Here is a 12367-nt window from a genome sequence, read left to right as displayed (position 1 = left end):
AAGAAACTTCTTACCTCAGTGGGTGTTCTCGGTCTTTCCCAATTCGTAATTGCCTCGATCTTTGCCGGGTCCACTTTGATCCCTTCATTACTGACTATGTGTCCTAAGAACTGAACTTCCTGTAGCCAAAACTCACACTTCGACAATTTAGCATATAACTTCTTTTTCCTTAAAATCTCCAAAGCTGTCCTTAAATGTTCCGCATGATCCTCCTCTGTCTTTGAATAGATCAAAATATCGTCTATAAATACTATAACGAACTTGTCCAAATATTCCTTGAAAATTCTGTTCATCAGGTCCATAAACGCTGCTGGGGCGTTGGTCAATCCAAAAGACATTACTAGAAATTCATAATGCCCATACCTTGTTCTGAAAGCTGTCTTTGGTATATCTTCTGGTTTGATCTTCAGTTGATGATATCCCGATCTTAAATCGATTTTGGAGAAATACTTGGCTCCCTTCAATTGGTCAAACAAATCATCAATTCTGGGTAACGGATACTTATTCTTGATTGTCAACTTGTTGAGCTCCCTATAGTCGATGCACAGTCTCATGCTTCCATCCTTCTTCTTGACAAATAATACCGGTGCACCCCACGGGGATACGCTGGGTCTGATTACTCCTTTCTCTAACAACTCTTGTAATTGCTTTGCTAACTCTTTCATCTCAACGGGCGCCATTCTATACGGGGCCTTGGATACTGGTTCGGTTCCAGGTGCTAAGTCGATTGCAAATTCAATTTCTCTATCTGGAGGAAGTCCTGGTAACTCGTCAGGAAACACATCTGGAAATTCCTTCACAACTGGAATATCTTCAAGTTTTGCTGGCTCCTGACTTCTGTCGATCACATATGCTACGAAATGCTCACATCCTTGTCGTAGTAACTTCTTGGCTTGAATCATCGTTAAGAACTTATTTACCTGCTTCCGTCCCTTGAACGTTACTATTCTTTCGTCTGGCGTTTTCACCATTACTTTCTTATTTCGACAATCTATCTGAGCATCATGCTTAGATAACCAATCCATCCCTAATATAACGTCAAATTCTCCTAACTTAAACGGTATCAAATCTACACAAAACTTACTACCTGAAATCTCAATCTCATAATTCCCACAAACTTGGTTAACAGTTACACGTTCTTGATTTGCTAATTTCACAGTCATTATTTCATTTAAATACTCAACATGACAATTTAACTTACTAACAAAATCTTGTGAAACAAACGATCGAGTTGCTCCCGAATCTATTAACACTTTGGCACATAAAGAATTTACATTAAGCGTACCTGCCACGACATCCGTATCCTGGATCGCATCCTTCACCGACATGTCAAAAACTCTAGCCCTCGGAGTCTCATTCACTGTTGGGGTAGATCCCATAATCCTTAATGCATTACTGACTGGGGCTGGTGTCTTGTAATCCCTGGCCATATGTCCTGGCTTCCCACATTTAAAGCATATGAATCCAATGACTGGAACCTTCACTGCTGGATTTCGGATAGGCTGATCCTTATTTGCTGGCTCTCTTGCTGGCTGATTTCGGCACTCCCTCGAGTAGTGCCCTTTCTGGTTGCATTTAAAACATACCACATTCAACTTGTTACAAACTCCTCCATGCTTCTTTCCACATACTTGACAATCTGGAAAAGTTAATCTTAACTGATTCGGCTGATTCACATTAGCTGAACGATTGCCCTGGCCTCCGTCTCCTGCATTTTGTCTCCTGAAATTAAAATTTCTCCCTGGCTGAAACTTGCCCTTCTTAAAATTTGGAAACTTCCCTGTTTGTGACTGACCCTCACTTCCCTCAACTTTCCTTTTCTTGCTTTCCTTTTCTTTCTGGAACATCTCACTCTCTGTCTCTGCGATCATAGCCTTTTGTACAACCCCGGCATAGGTATCCAATTCAAAAATAGCTACCTTCTCTCTGATCCATGGCTTCAAGCCTTGCTGGAATCTCTTAGCTTTTTTTCTATCAGTATCAACATACGACGGCACATACCTTGACAATTCCTCAAACTTCCCCTCATAATCTGTTACCGACATGTTCCCTTGCTTTAATTCTAAGAACTTCAGCTCCATTTGATCCTGAACAAACTGAGGAAAATACTTTTCTAAAAACAATTCCTTAAACCTTTCCCAAGTACTAACATTTGTGCTTTCCAATGTCTTCACCATCTCCCACCAATAGGTGGCCTCATTCTTCAGATAGTAACTTGCAAATTTAACCTTCTACTCCTCTTTCACTTTTACCAAGGCAAATGCCTTCTCTATTTCCTTTAACCACACATTTGCTTCAATTGGCTCTAAGGAACCCTTGAATTCTGGTGGGTTTACTGCCTGAAAAGTTTTGAAAGTTACCTGGGGATTGGTCTATCTCTGCTGTTGTGGTGCCAGGTGAACTATTTGTTGGGCCAAGATTTGAAGAATCTGGGCTATTGCTGGGTCCATGGGTCCTGGGTTCACATTCTGGTTTGTATCATCTTGGTTGTTATTGTTGTTGTTGTTGTTGGTTTCTTCATTCTGGGTGTTAGTGCGGGTATTTTTTCTGGGAGGCATTTTCTGTAAAGAATCAATCAATTTATTTAGATTTTGAATCAAATCTTTATATAAAAGAAAAGTTTTGTAAAATAGGAATATCTCTTTTTGAAAACAGTTGTAACTAAGTAAATTGCATGCTTCTTTACAGAATATAAACAGTTATGGAAAACAGGGTACATGGTATCACAGGGTATACTGGTGCAATAAATAAGGTAAGGTAAAACAGGTGCGATAAAGTAAATGACAGTGTTGGAAAAGAAAAGATACTGATATATAGATCAAAAGTTTTAGGTAGTACAAGCGTAAAGACGCTTCGAAAGTAAAAGCAAAAAGGGTACAATAACCTACTCACTAGTCAACATCGCTAGTCTATAAATACAACTCAAAAGTCTACTGATACACACTACACACTACTGTCCATACTACATAACCATAACAACACTGCTCAGCATCTCCATATCTGAATCTCTAACTCAGTTCCAAGGAAACTCTGGTTCTGCCAGCCTCTCAAAGTCCTCCATCACCTCAGTAGCCCAGCCCAGCAGTACATCAGGGCCTCTTCCAGGTAGTGTAGCTCCATGTAGCCTAGCCTCAAGAACCCTCCGTGTCACATGAATCTCCTCTCGAAGCTCCCTCACACCACGATCAATATCTGTAGTCCTGATGATATGCTGTAACTCTCTAATCTGAGCCAACAAGGAATTACGCTACAATAGAAGAGCCTCATACCGGTAATAAGGAACTGGGGGCAATATAGACTGGAATGGGGCACTCGCTACTAAATGCCCAGTGGAATCTGAATCAGCTGGTGGGGGTCCTCTAACAGGTGGCCTCATGCCTGGAGGTGGAATAGCCTGCAATGGTACGGGCTGCAACACCGGTGGAGGTAGAATAGCCAATGCTGGTGGAATCACAGGACGTGGATCCGATGCTGGTGCTCCAACTGAAGGCTCTGAGTGATCAGCTGATACGGGAATAAAAGAGTCGGCCATCTCTGCTATCTGAAATCATATCGTAATATAAGAATCTTATACCACGACGCAAACTATACTAATACCGGTTATACCATAACACTCAACCTCTCGACGTTCTATCATCCTATACCTTACTTCTAATCCTATCCCTCTACCCATTCCCGTCAACCTAGGCTTGTATCAGTGACTTATAACCTATAGCTCTGATACCAAACCTGTGGCGCCCTCCAAACCCGGGTCAGAAGTTTGGGATCCACACACACACCTTAATTATAACCTGCTTATAACAATAATAAAGATAATAATAATATATGCAGTGACCCTACTTACCAACCACCACGGACCGCAACAGGTTAAAGTATGCACACAAGCCAAACACACTAATATATTACAAACCGTTCAAATCCCAACTATTTCAAACTCAAACTGAGTATTAAACATTATTACAAACTTTTACAAACTTAAATTATCCCAAAAGAAGCCTACTAGCTCAGCTTTCTCAACCTGAACCTCTAGTTCTCGCGCTGGACTGGGGATCCTTGCTACCAACTGGTTCCTTTTTAACTGGAAAGAATATGAACAACATCGCACAAATGAGCTAACTAGCTCAGCAAGTCACAATGACAAAACTGAGAATAATGATCATCAGGTGAATATGATTATGATATCAATTGAACATTGGATTATGATTTAGAATTGGATATTATACTTTTAATTTAAAAACCAAGGTTAGGCTGCTGATCAGTCACACACTAACCCCGAGCAAGGCACACAGCATTGCTCTAACTACTGGATCCAAGGCACACATTGGCCTAACTTGACCATTATATGGTCTGACCACGAATCTGGTCCATAATTTTATAAAAATAATCCAATTCTAACATAATAACAGAATATGCAATAATAAACAATAACCGAAATCATTAACAACAATAAATGTTTAACAATGAAAGGGTTTCAATCCTTGTAAGGATCAATAAGGCAATTTAAAAGCTTGGATGCTGGGTAATGAAAGAATTGGATAACAAAGGAATCAACATTTCAGGGTTTCAAAGATTTGGGCTTTCAAAGCATAGGATACAATGATTGAATATACAAGTAATTCAGTTCAGTGTTTGGGATAATACATCACGTAATCAATGATATATTATTTATAAAGAAGTCTCGGGTCATAAATAGGCTTTCTGGTATTTAAAATGATTTTTAAAACATTTTTCGGAATTAAAACGGGTCGTTGGATCAATTTCGGGTTAATAAAAAGGGTTCGGTTGGCCAATTCTGGCTCCGAAATAATTTTAGAATAATTATCGAGCCTTGGAAATAATTTAGAATAATATTTTAAAGCTCGAAACTATTTTTCAGAATTTTTAAATCATTTTTAAATAATTAAATCTAATTAAATAATTAATTAAAATCAATTAATAATTAATTAAATCAATTAATCAATTAATTTTCGAATTAATTGACCAATTAATCAATTAGAAATTAACTGAAATTAATTAACTAATTAATTTAGATTTATTTGTGAATTAAAAATAATTTTCAGAATTAAAATAATAATTTTTAGAATTTTCAGAAATTAAAAATGAATTTTTATAATAAAAATAAATAGGAAATATGATTTTTAAACATTTTTAAAACAGAAATCCAATTTTTGCAAAGTTTGGAAACTACAGGGACCAAACTGCATCGTTTTCAAAACTATAGGTACTAAACTGTAATTTTCCAGGGGGGTAGCCGGAAAACAGTCGGGGATGGCCGGAGAACACGTTTCAGGGATGATCAGGCCACCATCACCTCCAGATCACATCTACACAACACCAGGAACACAACCATGCAATCAATTCATCCTAACAATCCCTGAGTTGGCCGGAATTTGGCCGTGAAATTTTCCAGTTTCCGGCGAATATCGGAAAACTTCAAAACACAACTCCCTTCTCTACAGACCTCGTTGGTTCATGAAATTTATAGGACTAGATTGCAAATTTCACAGAGAACACAACCCACTATAACACAACATCAATCTATCACAGAATAAGAAACCCCCAAATTTCAATTAAGAACATTCATACGGGTTATAAACCCTAATTTTAGAATTCGAAAATCAAACTCAAATTTGAACATGTTATTGAACTCTAAATCAGACGTATGACATATGAAAATCATCAGGAAAACAAGCTCTACAACATGCAATCATCAAATCATACAAACAATCATCCGAACAAAAATTCATATTTTTAATAAAATAAATTCGAAAATAAATAATTTTTTAGAAAATAACCTTGATTTCTGCAGGTGTATGGATTACAGAATCTGGTAGAGCTCTGCAAGACCTTCAGATTGGTTACTCGAGCTTTCCAAACCGAATTCAATAACACCTCCAAATGCTTGTTTGATTCTTAGAACAGTTTTAGGAAATTAGGGTTTTTCTCTGAAAATTATAGAATTATCTGTCTGCAATTGATTTTGATACGAAATAAATTACGGTAAAAGGCTATTTATAATTACGGAAAATTAGTATCCCGTTGGATCATTCCGGATATAAAATGTACGTTTATTTGTAAAAACTGATCCAAACGGTATCAGTTTTCGGGATAATTATCCAAATTAGTACAATTTGTACTGCGGTCTTGGTCTCAGCTCCTGGTTACACGTATTACGAGGTGATAATTGTGATAGTTTAATAAAAATCTCCCGTTTATCGAAAATAAGGGTTTTATTGATTTACTGAAACGAATATTGTATCGAAAATGTTGCGCCGGGACCCGCGCAGGACAAACCGTACGCCGGATCGAAAAAGTTGAAACATGGAAAATGCTCGGAATATTACAATTAGGTTAGGAAGGAGTTCTCGAAAGAGTTTTGGGTTCCAAAAACGTAACAACGGTTGACGTCGGTTGGTTCCCGTTTTTATAAAATAGATTTTAATTACCCGGAAAAAGATTTTAGAAATTTCATATGATTCTTATAAATCCATAAACCAACATAAAAATAATTAGAAAGATATGACAATTATCTATATTTTATTTTGGACATATAAAAATTAAAATACTCAATTAATATTATTTTTGAATAACCAAGTACATATAACACTTTAACAATTAACTCACAGAATAGATACTGAACACACATAATAATTATATAATAGCAAAAATAATTACACGATATATCCCGGATATTACATCCCGCCTCAACATTTTTTTATTTTAATTTTTTTTGTTCTTAAATAATGTTTTTAACATTTAATTATGAATAATAAATAAATTCAACTATATATATTGTAAATCAATTCACTAATGTCTTGATAAGTTTTTAAACTTTCAATTACACTAATATTATTATTTTTGAAAAATAAATAAAATATGTATTTCAAATATAACTACACTAATTAATATTATTTTTAATATTTTTTTATGAAAAATAAAGAAATTCAAAAATAAAAAATATTGTAAATAAATGCACTAGTAACTTGTTAAGTTTTATAAAGCGTTCAATTTATCATTATAATATTTTAAATCACTGCACTAATATTATTAACTTCTAAAAATAAGTAAAGTATATATTTCAATTATTATTTCATTTCTATGTAAAAAATTACTAATTAGTTAAATTTAAAAAAATCATCTTTAATTATATATGTCATTTTGGTAACACATTTTGACTCTACCGCAACATCAAAAAAGAGGGGTTGCGGTAGACATTGGCTTTGAAGGCTATTATTACACTTTTCTTTGCAACCGCACTGTGAAGTGTTGTAGAATCCAATCTGTGGCGTAGTGACAGTTGAATGGAAGTCTCGTAAGATACCATTCGTCTCGCTGTACGAAATACATCTCCTGATGATTTGGTCAGCTCCTTGCCGGAAAAAAACGGCTCATCCCACATGTACCAGTTCACCTCATGAAGACTTCTTCCTTTGAGCATAAGTTAAGTCTGGGGGCATAATGTTGATCACAAGATAGTTCACAATATCTGCGAACCAGAGTTCTTCTTCTTGCACCCCAAATAACGGTTCATCGGGAAAAGACTCATTTATCAATATTTTATCCTGTGAATTGTACCTGGATCTTCTAAACGAGAGAGATGATCAACAACTTGATTGTTAGATATATTTGATAATGTCATGGCTAATATGTTTTATGTTTAGATTTCAGATCTTATTTGAACAGGACAAATCAGTACTTAACTGATCAGTACTTATACTGGAAGTCAGAACTTAAGGGATATCAGTACTTATGTTATCAGGAGATAAGCATCAGGAGATAGATATCGGAACTTAAGTGCTGAAGGACGATCAGATAAGGACAGTAGCTGATTGAAGTTAAGAAGATCAAGATAAACATAAGAAGAGATATGCATGAAGAAGGAATTCCGTGAAGAATGGAATACTTGGAATAGAAGATATCTGATTGATATATTTTAGGAAGCAGAATTATATTCCATATCAATTAGCGATTATCTTGTAACTGTGTAATATATAAACACAGACATAGGGTTTACACTATAAGTGTTATTATTATCGAGAATATTATTTACTATAACCCTAGCAGCTCTCGTGATATTTTGTTCATCACTGAGAGATAACAGTTCCAGATTGTAACATAGTTTATTGTTTCAATAAAGTTTGTTTTCTGTTACATAAGTTCTTGAAGTTTGATTTGATTGTAATAAACACTGTATTCACCCCCTCTACAGTGAAAGTGTGACCTAACAAGTGGTATCAGAGCCTTCTGTTAACACACATACAGTTAAAGATCCAAACACAATCATGTCTGACACAGAAACTCCAACTAAGCCTACCAAAACTGAGGAATCATCAAAGACATCAACTCAGAGTCGATATGAGACTATCAGAGTTCCCATATTGAGACCATCTGAATATCCCATATGGAAGGTAAGGATGACCATGTTTCTGGAAGCAACAGATCCAGAATACCTTGATAGAATCAAGGAAGGGCCTCACAAACCTACCAAGCTCACTGTTGTAGTTGCAGGTGAAGCAGCAATGACCGTACCAAAGGAAAAGAGTGATTACACTGCTGAAGATATAGCATCTATTGCTAAGGATGCCAAGGTACGACACTTATTGCATAGTGCCATTGATAATGTAATGTCAAACAGGGTAATCAACTGCAAGACTGCTAAGGAGATATGGGATGCACTGAAGACAAGGTGTCAAGAAACTGAAACAGTTAAGAAGAACAGGAAGACAATACTCACCCAAGAGTATGAACACTTTGACTCTAAGACTAATGAGTCATTGACTGATGTATATGATAGGTTTGTCAAACTCTTGAATGACTTGTCATTGGTTAATAAGGAGTATGATCTTGAAGATACAAACCTTAAATTCCTGTTAGCTCTTCCTGAATGTTGGGATTTGAAGGCAACAACAATAAGAGATAACTACAATCTTGATGAGACAACTCTTGATGAAATCTATGGAATGCTCAAGACTCATGAACTTGAGATGGAACAAAGAAGCAAGAGGAAAGGAGGAAAGTCAAGGACAGTTGCTCTCAAGGCTGAAGAGGAATCCCCCAAGCCACCTTCCTCAAAGAAAGACAAGGGTAAAGCTCTTATCATAAAGTCTGATACTGAGTCATCAAGTTCTGAGAGTGATGATGACTCAGATTCTGAAAGCTTGCCTGAAACTGATGCTGATGAGGAGATGATGAAGCTGTGTGCTCTTATGGTGAAAGGAATCACAAAGATTGCATACAGGAAGTTCAGGAAGGGAAAGAAGTTTTCCAGAAAAGGCATAAGTTCTGATAAGAAGAATTTCAGAAGATCTGAAGGAAGAGGAGGAAAGTCTGACAGAGGAGATTACACTAATGTTAAATGTTATAATTGTGGTGAGAAAGGCCACATATCTCCTGATTGCAAGAAGACCAAGAGTGACAAAGGCAAAGCTCTTGTCACAAAGCAAAAAAGCTGGACAGACACCTCAGACTCTGAAAGTGAGGAGAACTATGCATTGATGGCAAATGCTGATAAATCAAGTTCTGAGAGCAGTTCTGAAGCTGCTGAAACAAAGGTACCTCAGACTACTTATGCTTTTCATACTGATGATATTAATGAGTTGAGAAGATATCTTAAAACCATGTTTGTTAGTTATAGAGATCAAACTTTAACATGTGAAAGATTAACTTCTGAAAATCTTGCTTTTAGGAAAAGAAATGATTTCTTAGAAAAAGAGTTAGTCATGTTTCATCAAACTCAGCAGGATAGAGATGATGCTTTTCATGTTAGGGATGAAGTGCTAAAAATGAATGAATCTCTAAAAACTGAGTTAGAAAAGGAGAGAGAGATTATCAGAACTTGGACTAACTCTGGCAAAACAACTCAAAATTTGCTAAGTAGTGGAAACTGGAAAGAGGGCTTAGGTTATGGAGAAAATAAAAATGAAAAAGGAACTGTAGAAATTAAGCCTGTTGATAAGCAAAAGCCGAAGTTAAAACCTGTTAAGTTTGTAACTGAAAAATCTGAAAATGAGAAATCAGAAGTTAAAAAGGAATTAGCTTCTGACAAACTAAAACAGGAAAAGACAGCTGAAGTTAACATAGGCTTAATGACAAAGAAGCAGCTTAAGCATAAGCTGAAAGATGTTAAGAATGCAAACAAGGTAAAATCACCTAGGAAAAACAGGAATGGAAAGGAAGGTGTGAATAAAAGCAATAACTATAAATCTGTTCCTGATGCTCCTAGGAAAGCATGTCATAACTGTGGAAGTTCTAACCATCTGGCTTCTTTTTGCAGGAAAAATAAGAATATTAACTCCTTATCTTCAAAATCAGGAGTTAAGAGTCAGTCTGTTAGATACAAACCACAAAATCCTTGTTTTCATTGTGGTAGTTTATGGCATTCCATTTATACTTGTAAGGAATATCATAGTTTGTACTATGATTATTATCAAATAAAACCTTCTTTAAAGAAAGTTTATGTTGTTCCTTCTAGTGTAAGTTCTGATTCAAAGTCTGGTAGTATAAGTTCTGATAAGAAAACTGTTAACATAAAATCTGATGCTAAATCCGCTGCAAATGTTAACAAACCTAAAAAGGCCAAAGGATCCAAGCAAGTCTGGGTCCTTAAAACTAATAATTAGTGGTCTTTTTGATTGCAGGGCAACAGGAAAAATATTTTAGTTCTGGACAGTGGATGTTCAGGACATATGACTGGAAATAAGGCCCTGCTATCAGACTTTGTGGAGAAAGCTGGCCCAAGTGTTTCTTATGGAGATGGCAACATTGGAAAAACTTTGGGATATGGCAATATCAATCTTGGGAATGTCATCATTAAAGATGTAGCTCTGGTCTCAGGACTTAAACACAACCTACTGAGTATAAGTCAAATCTGTGACAGAGGTTATCATGTTGATTTCTTTACAGAACATTGTGAAATAGTTAGTAAATCTAAAGAAAAAATTGTTCTGAAGGGATTCAGGCGTGGTAACATTTATGAAGCTAAGCTTTCAACAAGTTCTGATGGTTCTGCAATCTGTTTAGTGAGTAGAGCCTCAACTGAAGAAAGCTGGAATTGGCACAAGAAACTCTCTCATTTAAACTTCAACAAGATAAATGAACTGATCAAGAAAGATCTTGTGAGAGGACTGCCAAAATCAGTGTTTGTTCCTGATGGTCTTTGTGACTCATGTCAGAAGGCTAAACAAAGAAAATCTTCGTTCAAGAGCAAGACTGAATCATCAATTCTTGAGCCTTATTATCTACTTCATGTTGATCTATTTGGTCCAGTGAATGTCATGTCTATTGCAAAGAAGAAATATGCGTTGGTCATAGTAGATGAGTTCACCAGATACACATGGGTGTATTTCTTGCACACAAAAAGTGAAACTGCATCTATCCTGATTGATCATGTCAAACATCTGGATAAATTGATCAAAGATTCTGTGAAAATTTTGAGGAGTGATAATGGCACTGAATTCAAGAATCTGATAATGGAAGAGTTCTGCAAAAATCATGGAATAAAGCAGGAATTTTCTGCTCCTGGAACTCCACAGCAAAATGGAGTTGTTGAAAGGAAGAATAGAACTCTCATTGAAGCTGCACGAACAATGCTTGAAGAAGCAAAGCTTCCAACCTATTTCTGTGCTGAAGCTGTGCAGACTGCTTGTTTTACTCAAAATGCAACACTCATTAACAAGCATGGAAAAACACCATATGAGATGGTGAAGAACAAGAAGCCAAATCTCAAATACTTTCATGTATTTGGATGTAAGTGTTTTGTTCTCAAGACTCATCCTGAACAGCTATCCAAGTTTGATCTAAAAGCTGATGAGGGAATCTTTGTTGGATATCCACTTTCTACAAAAGCCTTCAGAGTCTATAATTTGAGAACAAAAGTGGTCATGGAATCTATCAATGTCTCTTTTGATGACAAGAAGATCACTGGACTTGAAGATTGCATTGATCATGATCAGCTGAGATTTGAAAATGAAGATTCATATTCTGATACCTCAAGTCCTGACATTCTAAGTCCTGATACTGTAAATTCTGATGGTTTAAACTCTGATGTTATTGAAACTGTGGTGACTACGTCAAAGGAAGATGCACCAATACAGGGGGAGCATACTCAAGATATTATCACATCTCAAGAAGCATCAGAACATACATCTGGCTCTTCAAATTCTGATTCGTCAAGTTCTGATAAGCCAAGTACTGATACTGAAGGATCCAACTCAGAGAGCATAGTTTCAGGGGGAGCATCAGAAAATGAAACCGAAGACAGCATGAATCATGAGGGAGCATCCAGTTCTAGAGAAAATCTTCCATCTGCAAGGAAGTGGACAAAATCACATACACCTGATTTGATAATTGGAAATCCTGAGGCAGGTGT

This window comes from Apium graveolens, chromosome 10 (genome assembly GCF_009905375.1).
Source record: "Apium graveolens cultivar Ventura chromosome 10, ASM990537v1, whole genome shotgun sequence".
NCBI lineage: Eukaryota > Viridiplantae > Streptophyta > Magnoliopsida > Apiales > Apiaceae > Apium > Apium graveolens.
Note: the sequence above shows the minus strand (reverse complement) of the source record.